This window comes from Somniosus microcephalus, chromosome 1 (assembly GCF_052327205.1).
Source record: "Somniosus microcephalus isolate GS21.2 chromosome 1, FLI_Smic_1.0, whole genome shotgun sequence".
Taxonomy (NCBI): Eukaryota; Metazoa; Chordata; class Chondrichthyes; order Squaliformes; family Somniosidae; genus Somniosus; species Somniosus microcephalus.
This window is the reverse complement of record NC_140987.1, coordinates 343,853,135-343,874,569: the sequence shown is the minus strand read 5'-3', so window position 1 is coordinate 343,874,569 and position 21,435 is coordinate 343,853,135.

The window sequence follows — 21,435 nt, the reverse complement described above, 5'->3', positions numbered from 1 at the left end:
AGAAACATGGCAAATGCACTATAATGTGGATAAATGTGAGGTTATCCACTTTGGTGGCAAAAACAGGAAGGCAGATTATTATTTGAATGGCAATAGATTGGGAGAAGGGGAAGTGCAAAGAGACCTGGGAGTTCTTGTGCACCAGTCGCTGAAGGTAAGCATGCAGGTGCAGCAGGCGGTTAAGAAGGCAAATGGTATGTTGGCCTTCGTAGCAAGAGGGTTTGAGTACAGGAACAAGGATGTCTTGCTACAGTTGTACAGGGCCTTGGTGAGACCGCACCTTGAATATTGTGTGCAGTTTCGGACGCCTTACCTGAAGAAGGACGTTCTTGCCATGGAAGGAGTGCAGCGAAGATTCACCAGGCTGATACATGGGATTGTAGGGTTTTTTTTCCTGCTCTCTTGCCCGTTCTGGCCCCCTGCCAGGCTTCGTGCAAGAATTACCCTTGAGTGGTTCGACCCACCCCCCCTACGGTTCTAAACCTTGGACTTAGATGCAGAGAACAGTAGTGCAGAGAAGAGGACTCAATAGACCAGGCTGAATAGCACGAAATGGATGCTTTTATTTTTGAACAGTTTGAAGCATTACAAAATACATGTCATAGGCACAGATTAAAGTAACTACAATCATGCACAAATTTATGAACTTGACTCTATGGAAATGGGGAACACACGGCACATCGTAAAAGGGGAAACACATTACGATTTCCCTTAACTCCCTCCCCTATACCTAAACTAAGTTTCGACCTGGGGAACTTGGGATCATGCTCACCACTCTCGAAATCGCGAAAAGGGGTTCGCAGCCTTTTTGACACCGCTTCCCGTCGTCACGTGGATTGGAAGCTTCTGGCGCAGTCGATATTCTCTCCTCCCTCGAGGCGGTGGGGTAGACCCAGCCTCGATGAGCGCTCGTCAAGGTTGAGATCCACTAGGCCTGTCGTGGATTTTTGTTCGTGGAGTAGACCTAGATGCAGGTTATGCACATGGGAGAATCTTGTGGCATCGATCGCCGGTTCTCCAGAGGGTTTCTTCTCCGTCGGCCTGGGTCGTCGATGATCTCCCGACCCCAGTACCCGGGCCACCCTTGTCGTCTTCTCGTCGTGGCCGAGCCTTGTTTGGCTGAACACCGGCCACGTTGTCCTTTTTCCGAAACCGTCCGTCTTTAAAAAGACGAAAACGTTTTCATCGATCTGCCGAAGTGGAAGAGGCGCCGATCCGGGCACCGTCCGCCCTTCGTTCGTTCCTCGTAGAAGAAAGTTCTTGAAGAAATGGAAGCCTGAAGTCGCCCAACAAGAAGCCGTAGCAGTGAAGAAGTAACTTAGATGGACTTTCAATCCATAGTTATACTCTTTTGGGACAGTCTTATCACCCGCCAAATCATAGTCCTGTCTTTGTATTAATTTTGGCGGGCAGAGATCTCTGCAGGGGCGCTTTGTCTTGTAACGGAGCCGGTGATAACTTGAACTGGCCTTCCTGGCCGATAATGTCTGTTAATGTCCTTTGCATTGTCACCGCGGCTCGGTTCGCATATTGATCGGTCCGGACATTTTCCTTGATGGCTGCTAAACGGTTTTTCCTTTGTACAATAAATGGGTCTAAGTGTTTTTACATTGTCCGCCCATATCTTGATGGGCCCCATCCTGTACTTATAATCCATTGAATATGTATGCTGTTGCTCTGAGTTTCGGTTCCCAGATACTGGCTTTCGCGGGTTTACTGTCTTCAATCCACAAGCCTGTCTAGCTTGCAGTAACAGAAATAAACTGGTTCAGAAACTGATCACGGGGCCTGGCGGCCATTTTGTATGCCCTTTTATCAAAGGTTTTTCTGTGCAAGCTTACTTTGGTCAATAAACAGTATTATTTTATCCAGTTTTCTTGCGTGATTTTTGCTGAAAATTTTCGAATCTTACAGGCCCCCCTGTGATACTGATAGCTTGCTTAAAGTATCAATCCTTGATGAGCAAATTTTCCCTGATTCCCCACATCCAAACATTCCTGGCACTTAACTATCTATGCCCCTCACGACACATGCAGTTCCCATTTCCGGAGAAAATGAAAATTACCTCATGCACATTTGGAATCATAGACAGCAAATCTTAAACTATAACACCTTCACCTGTCAGATGGGCAGGGGTTGATACCCTTTTGCGCCATCTGCATACACCTTTTATTAATCAAAACTTAATAACGACTAATAACATAACAATACTTAATTCCTTATAACCCAAACCAAACGCAAAAGAAAACACGGATGTTCAAAAGAGAAACAAAAACCAAAAAAAAATCTTAAAATGGATGGACTCTTAATCTTCTACTAGCAGCTTAAAGTGGGGTGTCTTCTTCCCCCATTCGCACATAGCGTTCTTTCCATTCGCCCGCGTTCTCGTGCCTCTGGAGGCGTTTGCCTCTCTTACAATGCACGAAGAGCAAAAATATCACAATTAAAACCTGACATCCTACTAGGATATGGGATGCTATTCTAATCCAGGCTGGGATTTCTATGTTGGTGAACAAGTCCCACCATGGTGGGATGGTTATGTCCAATATGTCTTTTCCTATCTCTAAAGTCTTCTGCTCCAGTGTGTAGAAATATTTCTGCGAAATTATAACGGCTTTTAAAATCTTGGTGAGGTGTTCGGGAAGAGGGGGAATGACATAACCAAAATGCGCGACAAATCGTTGTAAGTCTGTGAAATTCTCTTTGATAGTGATGTGTACGGTGGAGGGCGCAGGAATGGGAACAATTCGTTGTTGTGCCACTTGAACCTCGGCCCTGGGTTTGAAACAGAAACTGCTATCACCGACCGAACACCACTCGTGTTGTCCATATCGGTACTGAGGCGCTGCAGTGGTGACGCAGTATGTCCCACCCCCGATATATGCTACCTGTGGGGGCACATGGTCCTCTGCCATTGCCTCCATGGTGCAATTCACCGGCTTCGCGCTAGCGGTTCTGAACCCGCACTGTGGTTTCAAAAAGGCATTCAAGTGCTGGGGACACAGGATGATGTGTGCTCCCCGGCTCCGACATCCCGAGAGGTCGGTGCCTGTCATCGTACGCTCCCATCTGATGACGTAAGGCGGGACCACTGCGTAACGAATGTGTGCGCCCCCCTGAATGACTCCAATGTTCTCTACTCTGTATACCGGGGCGGGCTTTGCTGCGGGACCCAACACCGGCATTCTTACTACTATTCCCATAATAGTGTGATTCGAATGTCCGCAGTCCACTGGAACTGGGTATGCTTCTGCGGCTAGCCTGAGCTGGCACGGGCTTAATGCATTCTCAAAAGGGTGGAGCGCTTGCAAGTGCTTGTTGCTGATCCAGGACGGGACCAAACCCTGTTTTAAATCCTCAAGATTACTGCGGCCCTCGCCCAATAACCACGCCCCGTACAGCACACAGGCCTCGTTTTGCGCAGCTTGATCGGACGCATTCCGATCCTCCTTAATGAGTGCATTTACCGTTCTCGCGTGTTTCTCCAGCTCAGCAATTATGTCCTTAAAGTGTAGTGTCATGGCCTGGTCCTCATGCAACTCAGAACCCACTACCTTCTTTTCGTCTGTCAATATGTTCCTTAACTGGGCTATTAAACCGTTGATCTGTGTCTGCAGCTCCACGTTATCTAGAGCGTTGACAACAGATGTCCCGGTATTAAAAGCAGTGAATATGTCATTTACAGTACCCCTTCTTTGCCTCCCGACTCGATCCAAAACTTCTGGCGGTGTGGTGTATAATTTGTCTCTGTCGATGTCGGCAAAGTCAAATTCGTAAAATTGTCTAAACATACGGGTTAACAGGACCTGGTATAATTGTTCCGTTTCTTTGGGACACCACTCCGGCAATCTTACCTCAGTGAGATTTAAAATCACTGAGGCCACCGCGTAGTATACCCCTTGGTACAGCACCTGACCGGTGGGCACCAATACTAAACCGTTCCCGGGTCCCTTGGTGGTGGTTGGGCACCCTCCTTTCTGGGCTAGTGCTACCGGAAGCGTGGGCAGGGGCTTGCGTGGGCGGGTGATGAGTTCAGTGGCGTTCACCGGAATAGGGGAGTATGGGGCTCCGCACGCTCGAGTGCTAACATCCCATCTCATCCCCTTCCCTTCGTCCTGCCACTGCCTCTGGAAGAAGATGGACACGCCCTTGGAGCAGACGTGTCTCGAACCCCACATACAGACATATATTCCCTCATCTGGTTCCCACCATTTGTCCCAACACACACGTAATTGTCCGTGAGTTCCCGTAATAGTCCGATGGGTATTATTACCCAGTCGCTCCCACTCGACCGTAGAGTTTCTCATGTCCTTTCCCAGCTTTCGTAGCCACCACCATCGCCTTGGTGGTACGTTCCCATTGCACACCAGACAAATCCTCTTTCCCACGGTAATGCTGACTCTGGGCGCTAGGATCCTCACTCGAGGGCACGTTAATGAAGTCTCTTGGTAGGCAAAACCGAAATTGCTGGAATATTTCGTAGAATTCGTTCCCAGCCAACCTGGCCATCTCCCTTGGTGGAAGTAGGTGGCGGTTTCCTCTACCTCTCGCTCCCCCGTCCCATCCGTTGCGATGGGGGCCGTGTCCCCGGAGCACCCGAAAATGATGACGTCCTTGGTGCGGCCTCGGTAGGCCCACCCGCACCCGATCGCCATGAACGCGACGACAATCCTTTCCATCGTATCCCAGGTTTCTGTAACCAACAAAATGATGTAGCCGGGCTCCCGATAGGTGCTGGCCTAAATTAATTGGACGCGCGGGTTCCTGGACCCCGCTCCCTAACAAACACACATACCGGGCAGACCTCAAAATTGTACTCTTAACACCATATACTTTACATTCCTTAAACTATGACCATAATTACCTAACTTAACTTATGTACAGCGCCGCCCTCCGTGGGGCGGCTTTCCGAATCCCTGTGAGGTCTGTCGTGTGCCACACCCTGCGGTGGGGCTGCATTGATCTTTGGCTTTGATCCCCCGCAGCCTGTCGCTGCTGAATGGGGATCATGTCTTCCTGGGGCTGCTTTAAACCGTGGTTGGGAAGGATGGGGAGAATCTGGCCAAAATTTTCTGGGCTGGGGCGCTCGAGCCGACCTACGAGGGGCTGCTTTGGGTTGGGCTCCCGGGGCCGATGGACCGGGGGTTGTGACTGTTACCGTTACAGCCTGTGGTTCCTCCACAGCTGCCGGCTCCAGCTCCCCTCCCTCAGGCTCCGCCCCCCCGGGGTCGGGATCTGTGGCTTCTGACTCCACCTCACCTGTCCCTACAGGTAACGAGTCTCCGCCCCCACTCCCTACCTCCCCCAAGCTTGAGTCGAGGGCGGGACTGCCGTCCTCTGACTCTTCCTCCTCCGTGATTGGGTCTAAAGCGAGGTTGAGCTGTTCGGGCTCTCCCCTGCCTAAATCCCATTCAAAAGATGAGACCTCCCACTCCAATGGGATGGCCTCTCCCTTCACGCAGGCTACTGCTCCAGCCTGTGTGGTCTGTGACTCTGTTACAGGCTGAGGATCTTTGTTCTCAGACCTGGTCCCCTTTGGTGGCCCTTGTGTACCCGGTTTAAACAGTTTACACTGGTTGATGTGAAACCATTTGGTACGTCGGGGCGTCTTCACTGCATAAACCATGGGGCTGGCCTTGTCTACAATGCTGTATGGCCCCATGTACAGTGGTTCAAAACTCCCTACCCTGGCGTAGTTTCGGACCATGACCTGGTCTCCGACTACCCACTCTTGTTGTTTCCGAGGTTCCAACAACAGTTTATTTCCCTGGTGCTGTCTTCCCATGTTCCCAGCCGCCTGTCCATAAATCTGTCTCAGGCGCTCCAAGAGGGTTTGGGCGAATTTGTCCCGTTTCACCTCTCGGAGCTGGCCCTCAGTGAGCACCGGGGCTAGCACATGGGTGGGTGTTCGCATGATCCTTCCAGTCATTAACTCGTGCGGGGAATACCCCGTGCTTTTGGACTGGCTGGCTCGGATCCCCATGAGGACTAAAGGCAGGACCTCCGCCCATTTCTGGGGCGAGCCCATTGTCTCTTTCCTCAGCTTTTCCTTGAGGGTCTGATTCATACGCTCAACAATCCCGGATGACTGGGGATTGTATGCTACGTGCCACTTTCCCTCAATGCCCAAGAGCATGAGGGCGTTCTGCATTACTTGACCGGTGAACTGACTCCCTTGGTCGGACTCTACAAAACGGGGGAGTCCCCACCGTGAGAACACTTCCCGAATCAAGATCTTAGCAGTACCCAGTGCCGTAGCTGTTCTGCACGGGAAGGCTTCTACCCATTTGGCGAACACATCTACCAGGACAAGGCAGTACTTATAGCCTCCCTGGGCGGCGGGCAGCGGCCCTATGTAGTCGACCTGAATCGACTGCCATGGTCCCTCTACCCTCCTGATGTGCCCCATGGGCACCTTCCTTTTGTGGGGGTCTGGGTTGTTAGCAGCACACACAAGACAGCTTGCGCAGAACTCGCGGACATCGTCCCGAAGTCCCGGCCACCATCCTGCCTGCTCCACCCGTTGCCAGGTGACCTCAGGTCCGGGGTGTCCCGCTCCTGGACCCTCGTGGGCCAATTGCAGGAATTCCCTTCGGTGCTGCTGCGGCACAACCCACTGCTCCTCTCGGAACAGCATACCTTCTTTGACTGTGAGGGCTGCCGTACTGTACGGACCTTCTACCTGTTTGCCCTCTGTGATGGCTTTTAGGACTGCTTTTAGGGCGGGATCCAGGGTTTGGACGGTCTTTATGTCTGGGGGCGGTGTCACCCCTGTGTTCCCGGGAATTCCCTCCCTGCCTTGGATCGCCGCCACGGGTCCGGGTTCGTATGGGTCCCAGAGAATGCCGTTGCGGGCACCCTCCCTGGCTAGCGCATCCGCCTGCTGGTTGCCCTGACTGCGGGGTTCTGTAGTGGAGTGAGCCTTCACCTTATGGATGAACACCTCTCCTTTCTCCCCCACAGCTGCTAGGATCTTCTCCAGCAAGGGCTTAGCTGTTAAAGGCCGCCCGTCCGCGGAGGTGTACCCGCGTCGGGACCAGATGGCGAGGTACTCTGTACACGAATTGCACGTGAACATGCTGTCTGAGCAAATCATGTATGGGGTTGGGAAAATCTCGGGGTGGGTAACCACGTACGCCACCGCGGACAGTTCAGCCTGCTGCGCGCTCATAGTGCTGGGGAGCTTAATTGCCAGGGCAATGTTTGCCGCAGGGTCATAAACTCCACACCCTGTGAGTCGCTTGCCGTCAGCTACAGTGCTAGAACCGTCTACGTAGATCTCGCGGCCTGTGGGATGTATCCCGGCCCGTAAACCTATGTTAACTTCCCATACCCCTTCTACGGAACATTGATGGGCTGTCCCGGGTTATGCCATATTGGCTGCGAGCCTTGGCGCGCAGAGGCCTTTAACTTTGAGATCCATCTGGGAAAGGAGGAGGGTCCAGCGCGCAATCCGAGCGCTGCTTACGGTCCCATCCTTAATCCTCCCATCCAGAAGCATCTTCGTGGGGGTGTGATGGGTGAGGAGCGTAATGGGAGAGGTCCCTGTGAAGATCACTGATCTGTTCACAGCCCAATGCGTGGCCAGGAGATGCCGTTCGCAATTGGAGAAACTCCTCTCCACATCCGTGAGCACCCTGGAGGAATAAACTACTGGTCTTAGCTTGCCGTGCCGCTCTTGGAGCAGCACTGCGCTCAGGCTGTCCCCACTAGCGGCTACCTCCAGAAAGAACTCCTCTCCCCCATCTATGGCCCCTAGGGCTGGCGCGGTCTGCAGATCTCTTTTCAACTTCTCGAATGCTGCCTGGCACCCCTCGTCCCAAGACCACTCGACTCCCTTGTGTAAGAGTCGAAGTAGCGGGGCCGCTGTGGCAGCATAGTCCTCGATGAAATCTCTGCAGTACCCGTTCAATCCCAAAAAGGACCTTACACCCGTTACTGTGTTGGGAATCGGCAGATCTTGTATAGATTCCCATCTGGCCTTATCTATGGCTCTTTCCCCAGCGCGGATGGCCAGACCCAGGAATTTAACTTCCTGCTGGCCGATCTGGGCTTTCTTTGGGTTTACTTTGAAACCCTTCCTTTCTAACAGTTCCAACAATTCGGCTAACAGTGGGCCGTGCTGCTCCCTTGTATCTGTGAACAGGAGTAAGTCGTCCACATACTGCACTATCTGGTTGGGCTGGCTGAACTCTTTCAAACTCCCCGCCATGCACTGATGGAAAATGCTGGGGCTGTTGTGAAAACCCTGTGGTAAGCAGTTCCAAGTGTACTGTTGCCCTTTGAAAGTAAAGGCAAACTTGTACTGGTCCTCCCGCCACAGCGGAATGGACCAAAAACCGTTCGAGATGTCCAGCACCGTGAATGTGGTCGCCGATGCTGGAATACTCCCTATTAAGTCTGCAACTGCTGCTACCGTGGGCGCGCAGGCTGGGATATTACTATTGAGGACTCTGTAGTCCACCGTGGCTCTCCACGAATTGTCCGGTTTCTTTACCGGCCATAATGGGGAGTTCACGTGGGTGGCTATCGTCCTCAACACGCCCTGCTGTACCAATGAAGATATTGCTGTCTCCATGTCGGGTTCTGCCTCCTTGGGGAAATTATATTGCTTTTGGGGTCGGATCATGGGGTCCCCGTCTACGCTGACTTCGAACCCAGTGACTCTCCCGCAGTCGTGCTTGTGGGTGGCGAACGCGGTCAGATTTTCTGACACACGCGCCTGCAAGTCTGTTGGGACGTTTGTTACCATGAGCTCGAGATCGTAACCTCCTGACGGCTTCATAGTGCACAGGGCCCCCTTTTCTTCCTTCCCCGGGATTACGACTACCTTACCTAAACCGCCCTCGGCTCCCCAGAGACAGTGATTTCTCAGGTCCACGAGGATCCCGTGTTCCACCAAGAAATCAGCCCCGAGGATGCCTTTCCCCCCCCCCCTCATTCCACTTCAATAGGATGCACGTCCATGTGGTGTGGAGCGCTCCCAACTGAATGGAGAGCGGGAGGGAGTACGCGCCAGCCTGTTCTCTACCTGTGAAACCCGCTATTAAATATGGAGCCTGGGCGGACAGAGGTGAGGCAAAAGGTTTGTCCGTGTGGATCACGGTACACGAAGCTCCCGTATCCAACAGGTAACTACCCCTTTGTTTCTCCACCTCCATCTCCACCACAGGTCTTCTCCAAGCGTCATAGCGGAGCGGACACAAGTAGACGGGCTGCGCGGGCATCAGTCATTTAGGTGTTTCGGCTGGGGTCTCGGGGGCGATAGGGCTGTTAGCAACCGCTACCTTCCCCTGCCAGGTCATCAGAGACCGCATAGTCTCCAAGACTGACTCGATCGCAGCGGGGTCCACAACCGCACCACCCCCTTTATTCGGGGCAGAGGCTACGGTTGGGTTCTGGACTGGTGTTGGGGCAGCGGCCTGCACTTGTGGTTGTGCTGGTGTTGGGTAAACTCTCGGGCCGTTGGCGACTCGGGCTTGGGCTTGATCTTGGGCTGCGGCGAACGCTCTCTCCCTCTTATCCTTCCAAGGATTCCTACAGTCCTTGTGCCAATGACCCTCCTTCCCACACCCGTAACAACTGCTATTGGCTTGGGGATGGCGATTTCCCTCCTGACGCCATTCCTTTTTAGCAGAGGCTGCGGGTCTCACCTCATGCACCTTTCCTTTCACAACAGGCGTTTTCTTGCCCTTGTTGTTTCTATAACTGATCGTGAGCTGATCTAGTACTACTTCCTCCGTGGAGCGGGCGTTAGTGGGGTCAAACCATGCTTTGGCCTGTTCCTTCACTACTGGCAGGCAACCTGCTACCAGGCACCGAAGCCAGTGAGCCCTTTGTTCGCCATCCAGCCCGGCCCGGGCCGGTCCGCCCGGGCAGCTGCGCCGATACACTGGCCACAACCTGTCGGCGAAAACCCGTGGGGGTTCTCCCTCTAGCTGCACTGTCTTTTCTAAATGGAGGAACGGAGTTCCGTCCCCCTCTCCCATGATCTCCAGAATCTCATCCCGTAGCAACTCATAGTCCCTGTGCCCTCTCTTGCTCTCATCAGGGAGACACTGGAGGAGCGAACTGTCCAGGGAGAACAGCAGCATTTTAGACTGTTCAACCCCGTCGCAGTCATTGACTGCTGCGGTCTGCTCCACGTCCCTGAAATGCACGGAGGGATCTCCTGACTCGGAGAGTTTTGGGATGTGACTTATCATCTCTCTTAGCTGTCGTGCGCTATGAGGCATTATGATCTGACTCTCAAGGGGTCCGTCATCGCCATTTTCTTCATTTGGACCGAGCCTCCGGTGTCTCGTTGGACACATCGGCGCCGGCCCCGACTCTACTGTCTGGGGTTGCTCTACCTCAGGGCTCCCTTCCTCTACCGTCTCCGTCTCCTGTCCCGGAGTCCAAGACTCCTCATAGGCAGGAGGCGCAGAGGGTTCGGGGGTTGGTACCCCAACTGCCTCTTGTGGAATCGGTCTTTTGGATTCCTTGGCTAGCAACAGCTGACTCGCTGGTGGATTTATGAGACACACCAACCCGTTTGCCTTCGCTAGGGCCTTTCTCAGGTCCTCTAGCTCCCGGCGGCAAGCGCTGTGGTCGGTGTTCTCAGATCTATCCTCCATGGCCATCTTATATGCTGTCCTGGCTCCCAGGAGCTTTTCCTCTTGGGCATCTACTTGTTTGGCTAGACGGAAACACCTCTCTCTCATTCTACCTTCACTGGCCTTGGCCTCAACGACCTGACATTTTAAATATTCTACCCGGGTTTCGTGGCAGCGAATTACAGAGCGGCGTTCCTGATTCAGTGCGTCAAGCGATTCAATCAGTTTTTGACCTCCCGCAACCTTTTCCTCTACGTCTTTAAGCAAGCCGTTGATCTGGTCTGTCTGTGCTGCAACTACCTGGTCCAAAAGCTGGACTTGCTTCTTGTAGCACATCAGCCAGACCGCCTTTTCTACAGATTTCTTATGCTCTCTACCCGCTGTCCACTTGATGGCTGCGTCTAGCGGGCGCCTATCCCTTAGTAGATCAGATATCCATTGTTTTGTGAGGTTGACTTTTCCGAAAACATAATCTGCTATTCTTTCATCCATCACATTTCGTTTATTCAGATCTTGATCTAACACACTACTTTCCTGCTGCCAAGGTCCTGCCGCGGTCATCATTTCTGTAGGGGTTTTTTTCCTGCTCTCTTGCCCGTTCTGGCCCCCTGCCAGGCTTCGTGCAAGAATTACCCTTGAGTGGTTCGACCCACCCCCCCTACGGTTCTAAACCTTGGACTTAGATGCAGAGAACAGTAGTGCAGAGAAGAGGACTCAATAGACCAGGCTGAATAGCACGAAATGGATGCTTTTATTTTTGAACAGTTTGAAGCATTACAAAATACATGTCATAGGCACAGATTAAAGTAACTACAATCATGCACAAATTTATGAACTTGACTCTATGGAAATGGGGAACACACGGCACATCGTAAAAGGGGAAACACATTACGATTTCCCTTAACTCCCTCCCCTATACCTAAACTAAGTTTCGACCTGGGGAACTTGGGATCATGCTCACCACTCTCGAAATCGCGAAAAGGGGTTCGCAGCCTTTTTGACACCGCTTCCCGTCGTCACGTGGATTGGAAGCTTCTGGCGCAGTCGATATTCTCTCCTCCCTCGAGGCGGTGGGGTAGACCCAGCCTCGATGAGCGCTCGTCAAGGTTGAGATCCACTAGGCCTGTCGTGGATTTTTGTTCGTGGAGTAGACCTAGATGCAGGTTATGCACATGGGAGAATCTTGTGGCATCGATCGCCGGTTCTCCAGAGGGTTTCTTCTCCGTCGGCCTGGGTCGTCGATGATCTCCCGACCCCAGTACCCGGGCCACCCTTGTCGTCTTCTCGTCGTGGCCGAGCCTTGTTTGGCTGAACACCGGCCACGTTGTCCTTTTTCCGAAACCGTCCGTCTTTAAAAAGACGAAAACGTTTTCATCGATCTGCCGAAGTGGAAGAGGCGCCGATCCGGGCACCGTCCGCCCTTCGTTCGTTCCTCGTAGAAGAAAGTTCTTGAAGAAATGGAAGCCTGAAGTCGCCCAACAAGAAGCCGTAGCAGTGAAGAAGTAACTTAGATGGACTTTCAATCCATAGTTATACTCTTTTGGGACAGTCTTATCACCCGTCAAATCATAGTCCTGTCTTTGTATTAATTTTGGCGGGCAGAGATCTCTGCAGGGGCGCTTTGTCTTGTAACGGAGCCGGTGATAACTTGAACTGGCCTTCCTGGCCGATAATGTCTGTTAATGTCCTTTGCATTGTCACCGCGGCTCGGTTCGCATATTGATCGGTCCGGACATTTTCCTTGATGGCTGCTAAACGGTTTTTCCTTTGTACAATAAATGGGTCTAAGTGTTTTTACATTGTCCGCCCATATCTTGATGGGCCCCATCCTGTACTTATAATCCATTGAATATGTATGCTGTTGCTCTGAGTTTCGGTTCCCAGATACTGGCTTTCGCGGGTTTACCGTCTTCAATCCACAAGCCTGTCTAGCTTGCAGTAACAGAAATAAACTGGTTCAGAAACTGATCACGGGGCCTGGCGGCCATTTTGTATGCCCTTTTATCAAAGGTTTTTCTGTGCAAGCTTACTTTGGTCAATAAACAGTATTATTTTATCCAGTTTTCTTGCGTGATTTTTGCTGAAAATTTTCGAATCTTACAGGATGGCAGGAATGACGTATGAGGAGAGATTGCCAGCACGGTGGCATAGTGGTTAGCACTGTTGCCTCACAGCGCCAGGGACCCACGTTCGAATCCGGCCTCGGGTGACTGTCTGTGTGGAGTTTGCACATTCTCCCCGTGTTTGCGTGGGTTTTCTCCGGGTGCTCCGGTTTCCTCCCACAGTCCAAAGATGTGCAGGTTAGGTTGATTGGCTATGATAAAAATTGACCCTTAGTGTTAGGGGGATTAAGTACGTGGGGTTACGGGGATAGGGTGGGATATGTGTTGGTGTAGGGGTTAAGGGGATTGGGAGGGATATGTGTCGGTGCAGGCTCGATGGGCCAAAATGGCCTCTATCTGTACTGTGAGGTTTCTGTGATTTCTGTGATTTCTGTGAGATTGTGTCGATTGGGCTTATACTCACTGGAGTTTGGAAGATTGAGAGGGGATCTCATCGAAACCTATAAAATTCTGTCAGGCCTGGACAGGCTAGATGCAGGAAGGATGTTTCTGATGGCGGGGGAGTCCAGAACCAGGGGTCACAGTCTAAGGATAAGGGGTAAGCCATTTAGGACTGAAATGAGCAGGAATTTCTTCACCCAGAGAGTGGTGAACCTGTGGAATTCTCTGCCACAGAGGGAAGTGGAGGCCAGTTCATTAAATATATTCAAGAAAGAGTTGGATATAATTCTTAAGGCTAAAGGGATCAAGGGATATGGGGAGAAGGCAGGGACAGGGTACTGAATTTGGATGATCAGCCATGATCTTATTGAATGGCGGAGCAGGCTTGAAGGGCCGAATGGCCTACTCCTGCTCCTATCTTCTATGTTTCTATTGTATCTCATCAATGGTACACACATTGTATCACAACTACTGTAAACACACATTGTATCACAACTACTGTAAAGACACATTATATCACACCTACTGTACACACATTGTATCACACTTACTGTAAACACACATTGTATCACATCTACTGTACACACATTGTATCACACGTACTGTAAACGCACATTGATTCACACCTACTGTAAACATACATTGTGTCACACCTACTGTAAACACACATTATATCACATCTACTGTACACACATTGTATCACACGTACTGTAAACACACATTGATTCACACCTACTGTAAACATACATTGTGTCACACCTACTGTAAACACACATTATATCACACCTACTATACACAAACATTTTATCACATGTACGGTAAACACACATTGTATCACTCTTACTGTAAACACCCATTATATCACACCTACTGTACATACGTTCTATCACACCTACTGTAAGCACACATTATATCACACATACTGTACACACATATTATATCACACCTACTGTAAACACACATTGTATCACACCTACTCTAAACACACATTGTATCACATCTACTCTAAACACACATTGCTTCACCCCTACTGTACGCACACATTGTATCGCACCTATTCTAAACAAATATTGTATCAAAGCTAATCAAAACACACACTTTATCACAACTACTGTTGTAAGGTTCTCAAAATTCCCACATTCCCCCAAGGTTATTAATAAAATGGACCCTGTATGGACAATTTAAAAAGGGGACCCAAAAGATGGCATCCGCACCTCGTGACCAAAAGCTTGTAAGATTTTAAATGCTTGGACTCTGTAGCACAAACAGGCAGCTTTGGTAAATCGAAACTTAAAATGCATTTCTGTGAAAAGGACTTCGTGTTTGAAAAAGCCAGACAGCTAGGTAAACATTGAATATGCATTGCGTCAAATTGAAACAGAGCAAGCCCAGTTAGGACTAAGCATAAGGCCATTAGTTTGTCCGCATAAATAATCGGAAACAGCTCAAGGGAGCCACCAAGGCTGGACAGGCCGATTAAAATGCATTAATGACAATACAACCCGGACATAGGGCCATTAGGTGCGATAAACGGCCATCTAAAGCCAGTTAACTTAGATTGGTATTGTTGAGATACCGCGGCAAATGTGGGAGTCGAGACCAGAGTTGATGGAACACAACTGCTTTAATTTACATCATGGCAAAACAAGTGCTTAAAAAGCCCGCGCAACCACTTAAATACTCCCCAGACAGGACGTGCTCCCGGCAGCCTGTCCCTGCGGGAAACAAGTTGCCGGAGGAAAGGGCCCATGGCGGGGGGCGGCTGCTGCCGGCAATGCGCCTGCGTAAACTGTCCGTGCCGCCGTGAGCGGATTATGACCAATGGTGGCGTGTCGCCACAGAGCTCCCCCCAGAGTCCGCTTAGGAGGAGTGGACGAGTCGTGATGGTGGTCTAATGGTTCTGCTGGAGCGGCTCTGAGTGGCCGCCAGTCTAGTTGGTGGGGCCGGGCGGTTCGCCGCTGGCTGTGCTAGCTTGCTGGCGGGCTGGCCTCTAGTTGGAAGTCGGGCCATGGGGACCTGTTCCCCTGGTTCTGTGTGTGCTGGTTTGAGTCGGTCGATGGAGACCGTTTTGACCCTGTCGCCGAGTCGCAGCTTGAAGACCTTGTCCCCGGTTTGTAGTACCTCGTACGGTCCGTCATACGGGGGTTGCAGGGGTCCGCGGTGTGTGTCATGTCGCACGAAGACGAAGCGTGCCTGCTGTAAGTTTGGCGGAACGTGAGGTGCGAGTTCGCCGTGTCAGTTGACCGGAAGTGGGGCGAACTGTTGAGCGGAAGAGAAAGAGTTGAGCCGCTGCTGTTCGGCTGACCAAGGTGTGGTAGCCTCCGGGAGGAATTCGCCTGGTACGCGCAGCGGTTGTCCGTAGACTAACTCCGCTGCTGAGGACTGGAGGTCTTCCTTGACCGCGGTGCGTAGGCCTAGTAGCACCCACGGTAGGCGGTCAGTCCAGGTACTGTCCTGCAGGCTGGCGCGGAGTGAGGCCTTGAGTGACCTATGGAAACATTCACACAGCCCGTTGGCCTGCGGGTGGTACGCCGTGGTTCGGTGGAGCGTCACCCCGAGGTTGCGTGCTGTGGCCGTCCAGAGTTCGGAGGTGAACTGGGCGCCTCTGTCGGAGGTTATATCGGCTGGTACGCCAAACCTCGCGACCCAGGTGTTAACGAACGCCCTGGCGATGTCGGCTGTGGTGGTGGAGGTCAACGGCACTGCCTCAGGCCAGCGTGTGTAGTGGTCGACCATCGTGAGAAGATAAGTTTGGCCTTGCGATGGCGGCAGAGGACCGACGATGTCGACGTGTACGTGGTCGAAGCGGCGGCTGGGTACCTTGAAGTCTCCCAGGGGTGCTTTTGTGTGCAGCTGCACCTTAGCCCGTTGGCAGGCGAGGCAGGAGGTGGCCCAAGTCCGAACATCTTTGCTGAGGCCGCGCCAGACGAAGCGCTGGGAGAGGAGTTTAACAGATGTGCGGGAACCCGGATGGGAGAGCCTGTGGAGCGCGTCGAAGATGCGGCGGCGCCAGGTTGCAGGGACGACTGGCCTGGGTTGGCCGAGTGAGACGTCGCAAGTGACTGCCGTGGCTTCGGGCCCGTGCGCGACCTTGGCTAGGCGTAGCCCTGGCAGGCTGGTAGCCGCCGAGAGGAGGTCTGGGTCCGTGAGCTGGGCCGCTGCTAGTTGCGCATAGTCGACCGCTAGGTGATTCGCGCAGATGGCAGGACGGGAAAGGCAGTCGGCGACAATGTTGTCTCTACCGGAGACGTGCTGGATGTCCGTGGTAAACTCGGACACGGCCGCGAGCTGGCGTTGCTGCCTAGCGGACCAAGGGTCGATGTTCTTGGCCATCGCGTATGTGAGCGGCTTGTGGTCCACGTATTTGGCAAAGGAGCGGCCCTCCAGGAGGAACCTGAAATGACGGACCGACAGGTGGAGCGCGAGGAGCTCGCGGTCAAAAGTAGAGTATTTGACCTCCGGGGGGCGCAGTTGGCGGCTGTAGAAGGCAAGTGGCTGCCACGCGCCATTGGCCCACTGCTCGAATACGGCTCCGATCGCATGGTCGGAGGCGTCGGTGCTGAGCGCGACCCGGGCATCGGCCCTCGGGTGCGCGAGCAGGGTGGCATCGGCGAGCGCGTTTTTGGTGGCGTCGAAGGCGGCTGACGTGTCAGCGGTCCAGACTATGGCCATCTTGCTGGATTTACCTTGAAGGGAATCGTATAGGGGCTTCATGAGGGCTGCAGCTCTGGGGATGAACCTGTTGTAAAAGTTCACCATCCCGAGGAACTCCTGGAGGCCCTTGATGGTTTTAGGGCGGGGGAATTGCTGGACGGCCTGCGCCTTGTTGGGCAGGGGGACGGCCCCAGCAGGGGTGATGTGATGGCCGAGAAAATCGATCTCAGCTAGGCCGAATTGGCACTTCGCCGGGCTGAGGATAAGCCCATGTTGGGCTAGGCGCCCGAACAAGATGCGAAGGTGTTCGAGGTGTTCCTGTTTGGAGGAGCTGGCCACAAGAATGTCGTCTAAATAGACGAATAGAAAGTTCAGGTCCCGGAGGACTGAGTCCATAAGGCGCTGGAAAGCCTGGGCTGCATTCTTGAGGCCAAAGGGCATCCTCAGGAACTCGAACAGGCTGAATGGGGTGATGACGGCCGTTTTGGGGATGTCCGCGGGGTGTACGGGGACTTGGTGGTAACCGCGCACCAGGTCGACCTTGGAGAAAATGGTTCGTCCGGCCAGTCGGGCCGAGAAGTCCTGGATGTGCGGCACCGGGTATCGGTCGGGGGTGGTGGCGTTGTTGAGGCGGCGGTAGACCCCGCAGGGGCACCAGCCTCCGCCGGGCTTGGGGGCGATGTGGAGGGGCGAGGCCCAAGGGCTGCTGGAGCGGCGGATGATGCCGAGTTGCTCCATGGTGGTGAACTCGGCCCGCGCGATTTCCAGCTTGGCCGGGTCGAGTCTGCGGGCGTGGGCAGAAACCGGGGGGCCGGTGGTGGGGATATAGTGCTCCACACCGTGTTTGGTGGCTTTGGCCGAAAAGGTCGGGTTAGTGAGGGCGGGAAACTCGGCTAGCAGTGCCGAGTAGTCGTCCGTGGCTCTGGCGAGGCAGTAGGTCGTCAGGCCGGCCGAACGGGCCGGGGTGACTGCACCAGGGATGGGGGCCATAGTGTTGATGTCGATGAGGCGGTGCCTCGGAACGTCGACAAGGAGGCCGTGGGTGCGTAGGAAGTCGGCGCCGATGAGTGGGCAGAGGACCTTGGCTGTGAGGCACTCCCAGCGGTAGCGGCGGCCTGCGAGGTCGAGCGTGACCATGCGGGTGCCGTATGTGCGGATGTCAGAGCCATTGGCTGCAGCCAGCGTGACACCCCGTGCGCCGCGTTGGATTTCGAGGGCGGAGGCGGGGGTGATGCTGTGCTGGGCTCCTGTGTCGCACAGGAATCGGCGGTTGGTGCTGTCGTCGGTGACGTACAGTAGGGGCCCCTTTTGCTCCACGGCCATCGTGGGGGCCGGTGCGGGGGAGGGTTTGAAAGTGCACGGTGGCGTGCAACGTTGGGCCCTAGTGCCAAAACGGGTGTGGTAGTAGCAGTGACCCGGAGTGGAAGGGCGGTTGGGCCTAGTGAGCCGGGGGGACCGCGTGGTCGTTGCCGTGAGGTCAGGCACGACGTCGCGGGCGGTCTGCGCGGAGAGCAGCCAGTCGGACTTTTCGGCTATCTCGTTCAGGTCCGTGGAGCCAGACTCCACAATGAGCGGGCGGATGCTGGCGGGGAGCTGCCGAATGAAAAGCGTACGAAAGAGGGCGCCGGGTTTTTTGTTGTCCGAGAGGGACAGCATGTGGGAAAGCAGGTCTGATGGTGAAGCATCACCAAGGCCTGGGAGGTCGAGGAGTTGGCAGTTGCGCTGGTAGGAGGACGCCTGAAATTTTTTAAGGAGCGCGGCCTTCAGATGTTCGTACTTTCCTTCCTCTGGTGGATCCTGCAGCGCTGCCCAAACCTTAGGGACTGTGGCGCAGTTGAGAGAGGCGACGAGGTAGTCGTACTTCGTGGCATCGACTGTAATGCTTCTCAGCCGGAATCTGGACACGGCTTGAACGAACCAGGCCTTGGCCAGGTTCTCCCAAAAGTCCGGTAGTTTAACCGTGACTGTGTTTGTATCCGCCATGCTAGCTTAGGATTCGTCCGGAGCGTCAGGGTCACCAGTGTTGAGATACCGCGGCAAACGTGGGAGTCGAGACCAGAGTTGATGGAACACAACTGCTTTAATTTACATCATGGCAAAACGAGTGCTTAAAAAGCTCGCACAACCACTTAAATACTCCCCAGACAGGAAGTGCTCCCGGCAGCCTGTCCCTGCGGGAAACAATTTGCCGGAGGAAAGGGCCCACGGCTGGGGGCGGCTGCTGCCAGTAATGCACCTGCGTAAACTGTCCGTGCCGCCGTGAGCGGATTATGTCCAATGGTGGCGTGTCGCCACAGTATAATCATTTAAAACAGCCTGCCAAAAGTTAAACAATGGACTGACCTGCTTTGGCGCGCAGATAAGGAGTGGAAGAACAGGTATATTTGGAGGCCCATCAGTAGCAATCGCTTTCTTGTCTCTTGACTCTGATCTCTTGTTTGGTCTTGGGCTGCTGCCGCTCATACTCGTGCCCTGGCCTCGTGGCGGGTTCTCATCTCGCTCCTCGCATTATTTTTACAACCAAGGACATCCATACCATTCGCGGGAGGGGAACGAGACCCGAGTTCAAAGTCATACAAGGCACACGGGCCACAAAAAGGGCAGAGGAAATGAGATGAGACAAGGCGAGACTATGAAGAAGGTAAAAATCGACAAGAGCAGCGAAGGGCAGCAAAAGACGCATTGATAAAGACCAAATGCCTAGTTATAAGCTGGCGTTTGGGGAAGAATTTAGCAGTGTATGTATGTATGGACAGTGAGAATAAGTTGACTATTGAACACTGCGAATAAGCTGGCGTTAGACGCAGGTGCCCATGCCGCAACGAATATGCCGGCGTTCGAAGAATGGGTAGTAAAATCGAATAAGCACTGAAGACTGCCAACCGCCCCACAACCACAACGTTACCTCCAACAACCGCCCGAGGGAGAAGAAGAAGAGAACCCATCGCGATGAGACGATGACGGTAGCTGAGGAGAGGGAAGGTGTGTTGCAGCAACAGCTCCAGCACCACACCCTGAGACCACATGGCGACGGAGTACCCCAAAAGACAGAAGAACAAACCTCAAAACTCGCAACCGTTAAAGCAAAAGCCTTTGGATTGGTGAGCATGAATTCCTGGCCCCTCATAGCTTAATCTAGTTAGGTATAGGGGGTGGGATAAGGATAAGGGGATTGTTAATGTAATTGTTTTTCCCTCGATGTGCCGTGTGTTCTCCATTCCCATATAAGTGTAATTATTGTATTTGCCTGTATTTTCTACCAGTAGCTTCTCATAAGACTGTTTTATTCTATTTTTAAAAAATCTTGGTTTTCTTACACCAAACCACTTGTCTACTCGATTTTCTGTATCGCTGCCTGTACCTAAGTCCGGTGTCTAGAACCCAGGGGTGTGGGAGTGATTCAAACTGCTCACAGGCAGTCAGGGGCATAACTGACGGGGCACACGCACCACACGCCACCCCCTACACTGTAAACACATATCCTATCACACCTACTCTAAACACACATTGTATCACAACTACTCTAAACACACATTGTATCACACCTACTGTAAACACACATTATATCACACCTACTGTAATCACACATAGGCCCAGAAACTCGGGTCTCCACAGGTGAGTACGCACTGGGTAAGCCCAATGGAAGTGCCAGTTTCGTGCATGCACTGTGCATGCGCAGGAAACCGGCACTTCCGTTCCCCTGAAAGAAGGGGTTAAGAGGGGGCACGCATGTGCAGGAGAGGCAGCGCGTGTGCATTGAACTTACATTTTTTTTTCAGGTTTTCCTGGGAAGGTAAGTATCCAGAAGTTAGACATATAAAAAGCATTCGCAAGGCTGGCTTTTCACAAGGTAAGTGGTGAATTAATTAAAATTAAAACATTTTTTCCACAGGTTTAGTATTTTTAAATACTTTAAAGAAAGGTCAGTTTAGTTTTAGCCCTGGTAGAAAATAAAATTATTTTTTTCAAAAATTTAAATTATTGTTTAAAATAGTTATTTCATGTAATTTATAGTTTATTTTAAAAATGTGATATTTTAAAAAATGTTTTTGAAGATTTAGTGATGTTTTGGGGCTCATAGTATTTATAGCTTTGACAGGTCAAACTTATGAATGAAGCATTCCCTGCTACCATTGGCTCTCCATGGCCCACATGATCCTCGGGGACGCATCAAACTAACTGCACCCCTGGGATATGGAAGCACTGTGCGCCGGCAGTTGGAGGAGGCCCAGGATCGCAATTCCACGGGGGCCCACAGTTCAACGGCCGGCGTGCAAGGTAAGTGCAGGTCGGGAGCTTGCACACGCGGGAAGCCCATGAAACCGAATTTCTGGGCCATTGTATCACACCTACTGTACACACATTGTATCACAACTACTGTAAACACACATCGTATCACACCTACTGTAAACACACATTGTATCACACCTACTGTAAACACACATTATATCACACCTACTGTACACACATTGTATCTCACCTACGGTACACACATTGTATCACACCTACTGTAAACACACATCATATCACACCTACTGTAAACACACATTGTATCACACCTACTGTACACACATTGTATCACAACTACTGTAAACACACATCGTATCACACCTACTGTACACACATCGTATCACACCTACTGTAAACACACATTATATCACACCTACTGTACACACATTGTA